This window comes from Equus caballus, chromosome 16 (assembly GCF_041296265.1).
Source record: "Equus caballus isolate H_3958 breed thoroughbred chromosome 16, TB-T2T, whole genome shotgun sequence".
In the NCBI taxonomy this organism is placed as follows: Eukaryota; Metazoa; Chordata; class Mammalia; order Perissodactyla; family Equidae; genus Equus; species Equus caballus.
In genome coordinates this window covers 39,002,254-39,015,467 of record NC_091699.1, presented here as the reverse complement: position 1 = coordinate 39,015,467, position 13,214 = coordinate 39,002,254, and the positions used below count along the sequence as shown (strand labels likewise).

General features: G+C 39.6%; 1 protein-coding gene across 1 annotated transcript in view; it reads right to left on the bottom strand.

Moving 5' to 3' along the window:
- Window positions 1–367, bottom strand: part of FHIT (fragile histidine triad diadenosine triphosphatase) — a 1,347,126-nt gene extending 1,346,759 nt beyond the window's left edge. Inside the window, exon 1 of the mRNA XM_014731565.3 lies at window positions 177–367. The gene's annotated coding sequence lies outside the window, so the exon portion shown is untranslated. The remainder of the gene's footprint in view (window positions 1–176) is intronic.
- Between the last annotated feature and the right edge of the window lie 12,847 nt (window positions 368–13,214).

Sequence of the window (13,214 nt, the reverse complement as noted above, 5' to 3'; positions counted from 1 at the left end):
TCAAAGGGTTCGCGGGGAGGTGGGAGGGTCCTCCGGACAGACCCTGACCTCTCAAAGACCTGCGCGGTCCCAATCCCGCCCCCGCTGGGCCGCTGGCGTCTTGAAAAGACACGCGTGGTAACCCAGACCTGCGCCCCAGAAACTCTGTTCGACTTGGGCTTTCCCCCCGCCCCTACCTTCCGAGATCTTGGCAGCTGGGAAACGAAAGGCAGAGGGAGGGACCGCGGGGCAGGAGCGGCGCCTGGCCTTGTGCCCACGTGGGTGGCCACCTTACAGACCCGGGAAGAGAGGGCAAAAAAGTCCCGCGACTGGACGGAGCCGAGCGAGGACTACAATTCCCGACGGCCCCACGGCGGGGGCGGGACCCAAGATGGCCGCTTGTCAGGGACAGGCGCGGAGGCCAATAGGCACTGAGCACCCACCCAGACCAACCCAATCAGAAGCCATAGTGACAGTAACAGTGATTCAGGGGCGGGAACCACTGTCCCTCTCAGGAGAGCGCCTGAGGTGAGAATCTCTTCGGACAGGCAGTTTTTTGTCATAAACCCCACGATCTTTTTTTTTTCCAAACGGAAAAGGAAACATGAGTCTTTAGGCTATGCTGCATTTTTGCTTCCTTCTTTCCTCCCAAACGTAGTTAACTTACCCCCCTCATCCCTCCCCTCCGGCTGGATTTCTTTTCACTTCCTCTCCTCACTGCGTCTTTCTTGATTCCTAAGCCTTCCTTTCTTTGCGTTTCTCTCAGAACACGGGCTCGCAGGCACCGGCTTGATCCACTTTGCGACTACACTCGCCCTTCCCTGGCATCCTAACTAAAACTGCACCACAAGCTCCCTGGCACCTTCCTTTCTTCCTTTCTCCCTATTTTGTACGATTTTTCTCTCTAGTACTTGTCCTTATCAAGCGTTGTGTATAATTTATTTATCTTTTTTGTCGTCTTGTCCGCTAGAAAGAACGATTATGCAAATGCAGTTTTTGTTCGGGTACTGCAGTATTTCTAGCACCTGGAAGTATACATAGTATAATAAAGTAGGCACTCAGTAAATATATTTTGAATAATTGAATGAATTATTCTCTATTCTCCCTTCTTCAGTGCAGATCAATTAAATCCATCTCTGACCACCATGAGGCCCTTGTGTTTGCTCCCTTTTTAAATTCAAAATCATTTTCATTACATTCTGTGCTAGATGCCATAAGTGTGCTGGAGAAATCATTGAATCAGACCCACTTCCTAACATCAAGATGCTCCTGGTCTAGTTTGCAATAAATGCAATTGCAAGTTGCACAGCAGCTAAATAATTTTCACAAAGTCACGCAGCTCATAGCGGGGACTAGAATCCTGGCCTTCAGACTCTGGCTGCTACACCATGCTGCTTCTTAGAGCGACCTCTCTTCGTCAAGATTGCCACTTTCCCTTTCCCTCTCTTCCCTCCCAATCCTAGTGCCAAGAAAGAAGAGATAATTGCCAGTCATCTTTTACATGTGAAAGGGAGAAATAAAGAGCAATTACACTTGGACAAATACTGAAATATGTACCTACTTCCCCTGGCACCATTTGTTTTTTGTTTCCCTCACTTTTTTCTTTAGCCTGTTTCGTTACATGCAAGTGATTACACTAAGTCTTAGATATCTCATCCTTTCTGATGTTTGAACCCTACAGAGAGTAGAGAGGTGTCATACAAAATGTCCTAATGTGAAATACTGATGTCCTAGGAAGCTTCACTCTGTCACAGTGGATTATGGTCAGTTTCCAGGTCAGCACACAGACACCATGGCCACATAAAATATTAGAGAATTGTGATGAATAACCAGGTGAAATTGAAAACAGCTACAGATAAAACAGCAGGAAGGTGATCAATATGTGTGCAGACTAATTTCGTGCATAAGGATTAAAACCCCTGTTCAGACTTCCTACCCTAATCTTCTGTCAGCTCGGGGTTGTTTCCTATAAGACAACAGTTCTTGCTAGCTTTTATGAGCACAGACTCAGCTGAGCAGTCCAGCTTTTCTCAAGCTGATGGGCATGAGAGATTTCAACACGTGTCAGCAGCCAGACTAAACATGGAAGAAATCACTGAACCATGGGAAACTGGAAAGCTCAACAACTAGACTCTCCTCCTGAGAAAGCATCAGCCTATAATCATTACATTTTCTACTTAGCAGTCAAAAGGCAAATGTCATGAACATACTCAGCATCTAAACAGTGCTATCTAATGATTATTAAACCACTGTTAGGCAGCCTCGTATGAACATATATGTATTACTTCAGCTGTGGATGATGCTGTCTGCTGGGATGAAGGTCAGCCATGACCTTCAGCAATACATACATTCACAAAGAGCATTAAGACACAGCACTTGCCTTGCACCCAGGTATCCAAGTGCCAAGACAATCAGTAGGAAGATGACTATCTGATCTGCAACTTGCTTAATAATCACCTGGAGATGGTATCTTAGTTTGAGTTCCCCCAGAAGTGTATCCTGAGACAGATATTCAAGTGCAAGTAGTATATTTGGGAGATAGTTGCATGAAACACCAGCAGGAGGTCAGAAAAGTGACATAGGGAATGGAAGACAGACAAAAAAGTTGCACTATCAAGCATGTTACTCCAAGGGGTGATTAGAGCTTAATCATCCTGGGGAACTCTAGGAAACAGTGTGGAACACATGCCTTAGACTGAGCTATCCCACCAAAGGGACAAAAGAACTGGGTTGTTTAAACATCAACTCCCATCAGTCAATGATTGGGGGCGGCTCTCAGGGGCTAAGTCCCTGGCTCTTCAGCCATACTGAATGAGAGGGCAGAGTTGCCTCCGTGGCCAGAGAAAGCCAGAGATAGAGGTGCTGCCGTTGGAAGCCAGGCTGGTATGCACTGAATGGTAAGGAAATAGAGGGTACTGGCAGGGCACCAATAATATCTGCTCCAGATGACTTCGGTTCACCATAAACTTATATCGCTGAGAGGAGCATAATAAGAATAATTCAAAAATTAAATAAACACCAAACAAATGAGCAACCTACCACCTTGTATACCTCATCATGTGAATAATTAAGGTAGACAGTACTTCCTAAATCCTCACTAAGACACGCAAACCAAACAAAAACCACCACAACAAAAGCCTCCTTTACACTGGGACTCTTTGGGGACTTAAGGAGAGGCTTCAGCGGGACTGGGGTTTGGTAGGGAGGGGAAGAAGGAGATCAAGAAAAGGGGAAAAGGGAACTTGAAGAAATACTGCTGGAGACAGTGTGTTGTTCATTTCATACTATTGAAGAAACACAAGTAAAGGGCTTGGGATTTTTTAGAACTTAATATTAAGTGCACAGACTGATCTTTAGACCTAGAAGACAGTTTTTTTCTCCTATTTTTATGGAGATGTAATTGACATACATCACTGTAAGGTTTAAGGTTTGACTTAGATACATCGTAAAATGATTACCAGTAAGTTTAGTTAGCATCCCTCGTTTCATATAAATACAATAAAAATAGAAAGCCCAAAAAAAGGAAAGGAAATTTTTTTCTTTGTGATAAGAACTCTTAGAGTTTACTCTCTTAACAGCTTTCATGTATATCATACAGCAGTGTTAACTATAGTCATCATGCTGTACATTATATCCCTAGTACTTAGTTATCTTGTAACTAGAAGTTTGTGCCTTTTGACTACCTGTCTCCAGTTCCCCCTCCCCGTGCCCCACTCCCATCTGATCTCTTTTTCTCTGAGTTTGGGTTTTTCTTAATTATTTCTTTTTTAGGTTTCGTGCCTAAGTGAGATCATACAGTATTTGTCTTTCTCTATCTGACTTTTTTCACTTAGCCCAATACCCTCAAGGATCATCCATGTTGTTGCAAATGGCAGGATTTCTTTGTTTTTTATGGCTGAATAATATTCTATTGTATATATAGACCACATCTTCTTTATCCATTCATCCATCAAGGAACATTTAGGTTCTTTCCATGTCTTGGCTATTGTAAACAATGCTGCAGTGAACATGGAGATACAGATATCTTTTCGAGTTGATGTTTTCATTTCCTTTGGATATTCCAGAAGTGGAATTTCTGGATCATTTGGTAGTTCAATTTTTAATTTTTTGAGGATCCTTCATACTGTTTTCCATAGTGGCTGTACCAGTTTACAATCCCACCAACAGTGCACAAATGTTCCTTTTTCTCCACATCCTCACCAGCATTCTTATCTCTTGTCTTTTTGTTGATGGTCTTTCTAACAGGCATGAGGTGATATCTTATTGTGGTTTTAATTTGCATTTCCCTAATGACTAGAGATGTTGAGTATCTCCATGTACCTGTTGGCCTTTCATATATCTTCTTTGGAGAAATGTAGAAGACAGTTTTGTGAAAGAACTCTGAGGGTCCTGCCATTATAGCACTTCTTCATAGCAAATAACTTTACTTGAAATTACAGTCACCATTTATTTGTCTTTCTGTTTAACATCTGTCTCCTCCAAATAAAATGGAAGCTCCATGAAGGCAAGAACTTTGTTTTTGTCTTATTCAGTAGTAGGCACTCAATAAATATGTGGTCAATGAATGGCTATGTTATGGCCACAAAAAGCAAACACGGAAAGTACTAGAAGAGCTCAAATTTGCAGCACTCATTACATTCAACTAAGCCACAAAGTAAAGAGACAAAAGTGACCCCGCAATAATCTCCCATTATCACAAAGCTCAGGACCATCCTGGTGTGTGGAAATCCTGGTGGTCACATACTCTTCTGCTTTAGTCAAACACTCCCAATAGCATCCTGTTCGTGCACACGGGACCTACAAAGAAATCTTTACCATGGAAACAGAATTGCAAAACTGGAAAGGCCTAGCAGTCAAAGAGTTCAACCCTCTGCATAATTCATCTCAGCCATATATTACAGGTCATAATCCAGACTTTTGGACAAGAATCTTGGGGGCATTTATTTAATTGGAAAAAAATCATGTCTACTGTGAAAATATTGTGTTAGAAAAAAGAAAAACTGCATTGTTTTAGTAACACAAGGTATAAAAAGGTTGGGAAACTCCACTGTACCCAAATGCTCCCGTCTCCTTCACAAATTTCTCACCTGGTAATCACTCAGCTTCTTGTCTGCTATTGGAGAATTCTGGTTGCTAGTAAGAGCCATCTCACTATATGATGAAAATTCTCTAAGTTTTTCCCCTGTCTTTTTTTAATTCTCTCATCTTATTTAGCCCTTTGTTGTTCTGTGTTAAATGTATTCCTTGGGTGGATTTGTTCATCGGATATTTAGAGATCGGTCTATTCCCTATAGTTAGTGAACATATGCATGCTGTCTCCTTTTAACTATGCCTCATAAATAATCACACTTAATCCTTCTTACTGCCATCTTTTGCAATCATCTTCCAGTTACCTAGAACATAAGGTGCATAAAAGTAAACTCAGTGTCCAAGCTGTGATCTCACCAGGGTGGCTCAGAGATAAGCTATGATTTTTCATCACTCTCCTTCAAGAAATTATGCCTCTAAACACATTGCCCTGGCTTCACTGCAGCTTTAAAGGCATTTCATCATTCTAGAGGACAAAACCCATTAAAAGCATTTTCTAAAAATTAAAAAGTATATTTCTTTAGTACAGGACTTAGTGCAGAATGGGATGCAACTTTAATTCAGCTCAGTTTTTCATGTATTGAGGGTTACTCTGGGCTAGCCACTGTGCTGGGGGCTGGGATTCACCAATGGCTCAGACACAGTCCCTGGTATTGAACTGTAATGGAAACCACAAACAAGTAAACAGGTTATCAAATCTAAGTGATGCTTTAGAAGTCTATGCCAGAATGAGCTGATTCTGCTACCTAGAGTGGAGGAGAACGAGAGTTCTAGGCAGAAGGAACAGCACATGGCAAGTGCCAGAGCTCAGACAAGGTTGATTCATCAGTCCACAACCTAGAGTGGAAGTAGGGCAGAGGTGAAAGAGGCTGGAAGTGTCCTAAGGGCCAGCTCATGATGGCTTTATAAACATGTTTCTCAGTTTGCCATAAAAACAATTGAGAACCTTGTAACTACCAAATGAATTGCTTAACTTTGAAGGAAAAAGAAAAATTCATTTAACAAATATTTATTGAGCACCGACTGTATGCCAGGCATTGTTCTAGGTGCTAGGGATGCAACTAAATAAGTCAAAAAATCCCTACCCTCATGGAACTTCTAGTAGAGAAGAGAGACGATACGCTAATATACCAATTTATAATATATCATAGATGTTGATAAATGTTATTAAAAAAATGCAGAGTGAGGAGCTAGAAAATGATGAGTGGTCTTCTGTTGGCTAGACCTCTTTGAAGAGGTATCATTTGAACAAAGATCTCAGTGAAGTGAGGGGACCAGCCATGAGAAAGTGTATGAAAGCATGTTCCAGAGAAGAAACAGTAAGCACAAAGTCCTTAAGATAGGAGAAAGCTTGGCATGGTGGAAGAATAGCAAGGAGCCCCATGTGGCTGGAGAAGCGAGAATGAGAGGAAAAGTCATGAGAGAAGAGGTGAAAGACTAACCAGAGACCAGACCTTGTAGGCCACAGTGAGGTCTTAAGGGAAAATGTTAAATTATTCCATAAATGTACTTGCCAGGCAGTATATATAGTATGATCTATTGTGTGAACATAAGAGGATTGCATTACACATATAATTATCAAGGTAATTCACTCATCCAAAACTTTTGGGATGGGTGTGTTTTGAAAATTAATAATTTTTTGGTTTTCAGAAAGGTAATCTACGCCTATATGATCTAGTGTAAGACTCCTAGAGCAGCACACTGTCATCAAACACTAATATTTCTGCAACAAAACATATAAGGGATAAACAAAAACTATAAGTAGCCCCATATCAGGGCAACCTTTTGGTTTTCAGACCTTTTTGGTTTTCAAAATTGCAAATAAGAGATAGCAGACCTGTACTTGCACTTGTGTAGAAAATTTCAGGGAGCATCCCAAATGATTGTGAGCAATGGTTGAAGGAATAAGACGGAATTGGTAGCAGGAGTATCTTTTATTCTACTTTATACTGTTCTTACTGTTCTTAACTTCCGAACATTATTTTTTACCATCTATTAGTTATGTCATTGAAATAACACTAATTTATTAAAAAATAAAATGTGCATTCTAAGGTTTTATTTTATTTTATTGAGGAAGATTAGCCCTGAGCTAGCTGCTGCCAATCCTCCTCTTTTTGCTGAGGAAGACTGGCCCTGAGCTAACATCCATGCCCATCTTCCCTTACTTTATATGTGGGACGCCTACCACAGCATGACTTCTGCCACACTCGGGATCCAAACCGGCGAACCCCAGGCCGCTGAGAAGCACAACGTGTGAACCTAACCTCTGTGCCACCGGGCCAGCCCTAATTCTAATGTTTTTATTCATGTAGTCTTTGGGTATTCTACCATATGGGTGGTATTCAGGGAAAATATTTTAAACAAAAAAAAGGTAATAGAAAAGATGTTGAATAGGCATTACAAACTCACTTCTAAATTTGAGTGTTTTAGTGATGACATTCAACTTTTACTGTGTCATCTGTATGCTTTGCTGATTTTTCATCTTTTAAATCTGTTGGTGGACTGCAGAGAGTCATGGTATCAAGATGATTTTGTAAGAAACAGGAAAATTCATTTCTAAAATTAAAAAATGAGATACATTTTTTAAATTTCTGGTAAATTATATTTCCTGATGTTCCAAAAAGTTCTACTGTTTCCTTACAGAATATGGTCCATTCTCAGGACTTGTGTTTGTTTCTGTTTTGTTTTCTTTTGTTTTGTTTTTAAAGCAAATCTGTGGGGTTTTTATCTGTTTTGATAACAGGATGTCATGCTTGTGATAAATACTTGTCTGAAAGAGATTTATAATGTACAAGCCCCTAAAATATTTAGACATTTTTAAATTGCAATTTGCAGCCTCCCTTTTTCCTACCACTCTCCCCCAACAAAAATTCGGAGAGAGGTATTTAACAGATGCCGCGTTTCGTGGTGAATGTTATTGGCTGTGTGGCTGAAAACTGTAATTAGCCATGCCTCACTGATTCATACATGAATCATTTTGAGGTTTATTATTCCACCGGAATGTTAATGAACATGAATACAAAATACTCTGAGAGATTTTCTTTTTTATCTCAGTAAAGTACATATGGTAAGGGAAAAAAAATCATTTAAAATCATTAACGAAAAAGTACTTCATGTATATAATTAGATCCTTGATTTTTTTGAATAGTAAATAAGACTGTATAATTTATTGGAGCCTCTTCTCTGTGAAGCACACAGTGACTTTACACACATTAATTAATAAAGCTTCAGGACCCCTACCAGGTAAATGTTAATAAAACCCAGGAGTTCTAACTTTTCTGACCTTTGCTCCAGTTTCCAGGTAAGAAACTAGCTGACTAAGATGCTTCTACATCCGTGAAAACAGAATGAGTAGGAAACCAACATTCAGAGTTCAGGTGCCATTTATGAGTAGTGTTGTCTTATGAACCTAGTTGAAAATAAAACTAATTTAGGAAAAGTGATATTTCAGCACTGCCTTAATCTGGCAGAGATTTTCTTCATGACAAAATTAAACTAAACACAAACTGTAAGTATGACTTAAGTGGGTCTGCTTCTGCATTTAGGGTCACCAAAGCATACTGTAAATGGAGATCAGATTGCTTTAGAATCCAAGAGCAAACTCTGCTTTTGACCTTTAGAAAGCTCATGATGTATATGCCCACAAAATAAACAAAATAATTTCAAAGTAAATTCGTTGAGCGCACCTGACCTTTGAAACAGAGCAGATGATGTTAATCAGATTTGTACAACTTTAATCTAGCTCAGCCTCCATCACTCCGTGTAGTTTTTAAATATCATAAAGAAGAGTCTCACAAAAGGGAATCTTTTACACTGGGATAGATTTAGAAGTGGAACAGAGTGTATGACCTTGCTTCAAATAATGAAGTATAACTCAGACACGTAAGCAAGTGAGTATTATGACTATAAACCAATATAGTGTGCTCCTGAGGAAAAGTGACTTTTTAAAAATATTAACCTAAGCACATTGTAGGCAGCTTCTCAATATTACAATAAAATATGGTTTGGGTCCTGATATTGTGGAAGGTACCCTTGGGGAAACTTTGAGTTGGAAATGGTCTGCCTATTATAAAAAGGTGTTCCATCTGACCACTGCATCTGTCTTTGTCCAGCCATATCATATCTGCATTTTGCACTTCAAATGTTTCAGCCACGGCCTTTCTAGAATAGCCTGTTAAGTAATTTGGTAGATGTATGCTTGCCTTCCCAAGATCTCCTCCTTTGGGTAACCAACTCTGACCCTATTCCATAGTAATCCTTAATCAAAGTGGCTCTAATGGGGCTGACCACATTTTTTCCTGCCTAAAGTGGCAGGCAGATAGGGGGTTCACAGAAAACAAGCTTGACCAAAGCACTTCAAGCTTCCTAGCCAAATGATTGATTCAGGGAAGGGCACATGTCCCAAACTGAGCCACTCTCCTAGGGTGTTTTTTCAGAGAGACCGAGGAGGATGGTCCCTCCTTTTCTATGATCACAAGCTATAATGGAAGCTATGTGGGGCTAATGGCTATCTTGCCCGCTTAGGAATTAAGTCAAACTGGGGCAAGCAGAGCTGAGACATGAAGAGAGATGAAGAGGGCCCAGCTGGTATTGCATCCCAGAATCCAATTTTGCCTAAAGCCACCCCTTAGATTTGCCAGTTGAATGAGCCTTTTCTTATTTAAGTTGCTTTGAATTAGGGTTTTGTTACTTGTAGCCAAAGGAGTTATGACTAATTCATAAAGTTCAGCTGACAGATAAACTCTTAAACTACCCAGAATAAGAAAGTGAAATGACAAGGATAATGCTCCCCCATCAGTTGTAACTTGGGAATTTTCAGGACCTGAAGCCATACCAGCCTCTGCTCTACCAGCCTCAAAACTGTGCATGAGGCACACTCTAGTCATCTAAGGAAGTGAAGATGTTTAGCCTGAAAAAGAGAAGGCAAGATGTACTCAACCATGTGAAGATCTGTTTGGTGAAAAATGGATTGGAATTATTCTGCAGAGTTAAAACTCAGACCCACAAGTGCTTGTCACTGACAGAAATACTCTATACAACGTGGATAACTTTTCTAACAATGGAAGTCATCCTAGAAGACATAATGTGACCCTCTACCAGCCACACTACTTCCTCTGCGGAGTGAGAGGTTGGACAAAGTGACATCTAAGATCCCATCCAACTCTATGATTCCTTGATTCAATCAGCTTGGTCATGATGATGATATTTATAATTTATCATAAATCACTTTGACCTTTCAGCAAATCACAGATCAATATAAATCAATCATGTAAAAGAAGGCACAGGAGAAGGGAAGTGTCAGAAAAGATTTCCAGGAAGGAATTATACTAGCACAGTTTTAAATACAAATAGCACTGGGTTTGTATCACACATACCATGTTGAACAACGCTGCATTCAACTCTGATTCTTTCAGAAATAGTTCCTTTAAAAATATGTAAATACTTATATAATGACAATATATTAAAAAGTACTATAAGTAAATTATTTCTCATGTCTTGAGTGTTTTGTAGGCACATAGATAATAAGCAGACGCTCCCAGCCAGTGAATGTGAGTCCCTCATTATTGCACTCTTCTGTTCAAAGCTGAGTTGAGAGTGTTGTACAATACATGTTTTTACTTCTCTTTCTGCCATTATTTTGAGTGCTGGTAATTTATTTTGTGTCTTCAAAGGCATTTTTGACACACAGTGCTTAACAATGCATAGCAAAGTGACAGCACCATGCTAGACACTGAAAGGCAAGTTTTTTTTTTTTATTGAGTTATTGATAGGTTACAATCTTGTGAAATTTCAGTTGTACATTAATGTTTGTCAGTCGTGCTGTAGGTGCACCATTTCACCCATTGTGCCCGCCCCCCACCCCACCTTTCCCCTGGTATCCACTAAACTGTTCTTAGTCCATAATTTTAAATTCCTCATATGAGTGGAGTCATAGACAGATTGTCCTTCTCTCGCTGGCTTATTTCACTTAACATAATTCTCTCAAGGTCCATCCATGTTATTGCAAATGGAATGATTTTGTTCTGTTTTGCTGCTGAGTAGTATTCCATTGTATATATGTACCACATCTTCTTTATCCATTCGTCTGTTGCTGGGCACTTAGGTTGCTTCCACGTCTTGGCTATTGTAAACAGTGCTGCAATAAACATTGGGGTGCATAGGACTTTTGGGATTGCTGACTTCAAGCTCTTTGGATAAATACCCAGTAGTGGGATGGCTGGATCGTATGGTAGTTCTATTTTTAATTTTTTGAGGAATCTCCATACTGTTTTCCATAGTGGCTGCACCAGTTTGCATTCCCACCAGCAGTGTATGAGGGTTCCTTTTTCTCCACAACTTCTCCAACATTTGTTGCTATTAGTTTTAGATATTTTTGTCATTCTAATGGGTGTAAGGTGATATCTTAGTGTAGTTTTGATTTGCATTTCCCTGATGATCAGCGATGATGAGCATCTTTTCATGTGCCTATTGGCCATCAGTGTATCTTCGTTGGAGAAATGTCTGTTCATGTCTCCAGCCCATTTTTTGATTGGGTTGTTTGATGTTTTGTGGTTGAGTTGCGAGAGTTCTTTATATATTAAGGATATTAAGCCTTTGTCAGATATATGACTTGCAAATATTTTTTCCCAGTTAGTGGGTTGTTTTTTTGTTTCAATCCTGTTTTCATTTGCCTTGAAGAAGCTCTTTAATCTGATGAAGTCCCATTTGTTTATTCTTTCTATTGTTTCCCTTCTCTGAGAAGGCATGGTGTCCGAAAAGATCCTTTTAATACTGATGTCAAAGAGTGTACTGCCTATGTTTACTTCCAGAAGCCTTATGGTTTCAGGTCTCACCTTTAGGTCTTTGATCCATTTTGAGTTTATTTTGGTGAATGGTGAAAAAGAATGGTCAATTTTCATTCTTTTACATGTGGCTTTCCAGTTTTCCCAGCACCATTTGTTGAAAAGACTTTCTTTTCTCCATTGTATGCCCTCAGCTCCTTTGTCAAAGATAAGCTGTCCATAGATGTGTGGTTTTATTTCTGGGCTTTCAATTCTGTTCCATTGATCTCTGCACCTGTTTTTGTACCAGTACCATGCTGTTTTGATTACTGTAGCTTTGTAGTATGTTTTGAAGTCAGGGATTGTGATGCCTCCCGTTTTGTTCTTTTTTCTCAGGATTGCTTTAGAAATTCAGGGTCTTTTGTTGCCCCATATGAATTTTAGGATTCTTTGTTCTAATTCTGTAAAGAATGTCATTGGGATTCTGATTGGGATGGCGTTGAATCTGTAGATTGCTTTAGGTAGAACGGACATTTTAACTATGTTTATTCTTCCAATCCATGTACATGGAATGTCTTTCCATCTCCTTGTGTCATCATCCAATTCTCTCAGAAAGGCCTTGTAATTTTCATTATATAGGTCCTTCACTTCCTTGGTTAAATTTACCCCAAGGTATTTTATTCTTTTTATTGCGATTGTGAATGGTATTGTATTCTTGAGTTCTTTTTCTGTTGGTTCATTACTGGAGTATAGAAATGCTACTGATTTATGTAAATTGATTTTATATCCTGCAACTTTGCTGTAGTTGTTGATTACTTCTAACAGTTTTCCAGTGGATTCTTTGGGGTTTTCTATATATAAGATGTCGTCTGCAAACAGCGAGAGTTTCACTTCTTCCCTCCCTATTTGGATTCCTTTTATTCCTTTTTCTTGCCTGATTGCTCTGGCCAGGACCTCCAGTACTACGTTAAATAAGAGTGGTGATAGAGGGCATCCTTGTCTCGTTCCTGTTTTCAGGGGGATGGTGTTCAGTTTTTGCCCATTGAGTATGATGTTGGCTATGGGTTTGTCGTATATGGCCTTTATTATGTTGAGGTAGTTTCCTTCTATGCCCATTTTGTTCAGAGTTTTTATCATAAATGGCTGTTGGATCTTGTCAAATGCCTTCTCTGCATCTATTGAGATGATCATGTGGTTTTTATTCCTCAGTTTGTTGATGTGGTGTATCATGTTGATTGATTTGCGGATGTTGAACCATCCCTGTGTCCCTGGTATGAATCCCACCTGACCATGATGTATGATTCTTTTGATGAATTGCTGAATTCTGGTTGCCAAAATTTTGTTTAGAATTTTTGCATCTATGTTCATCAGTGATATTGGCCTGTA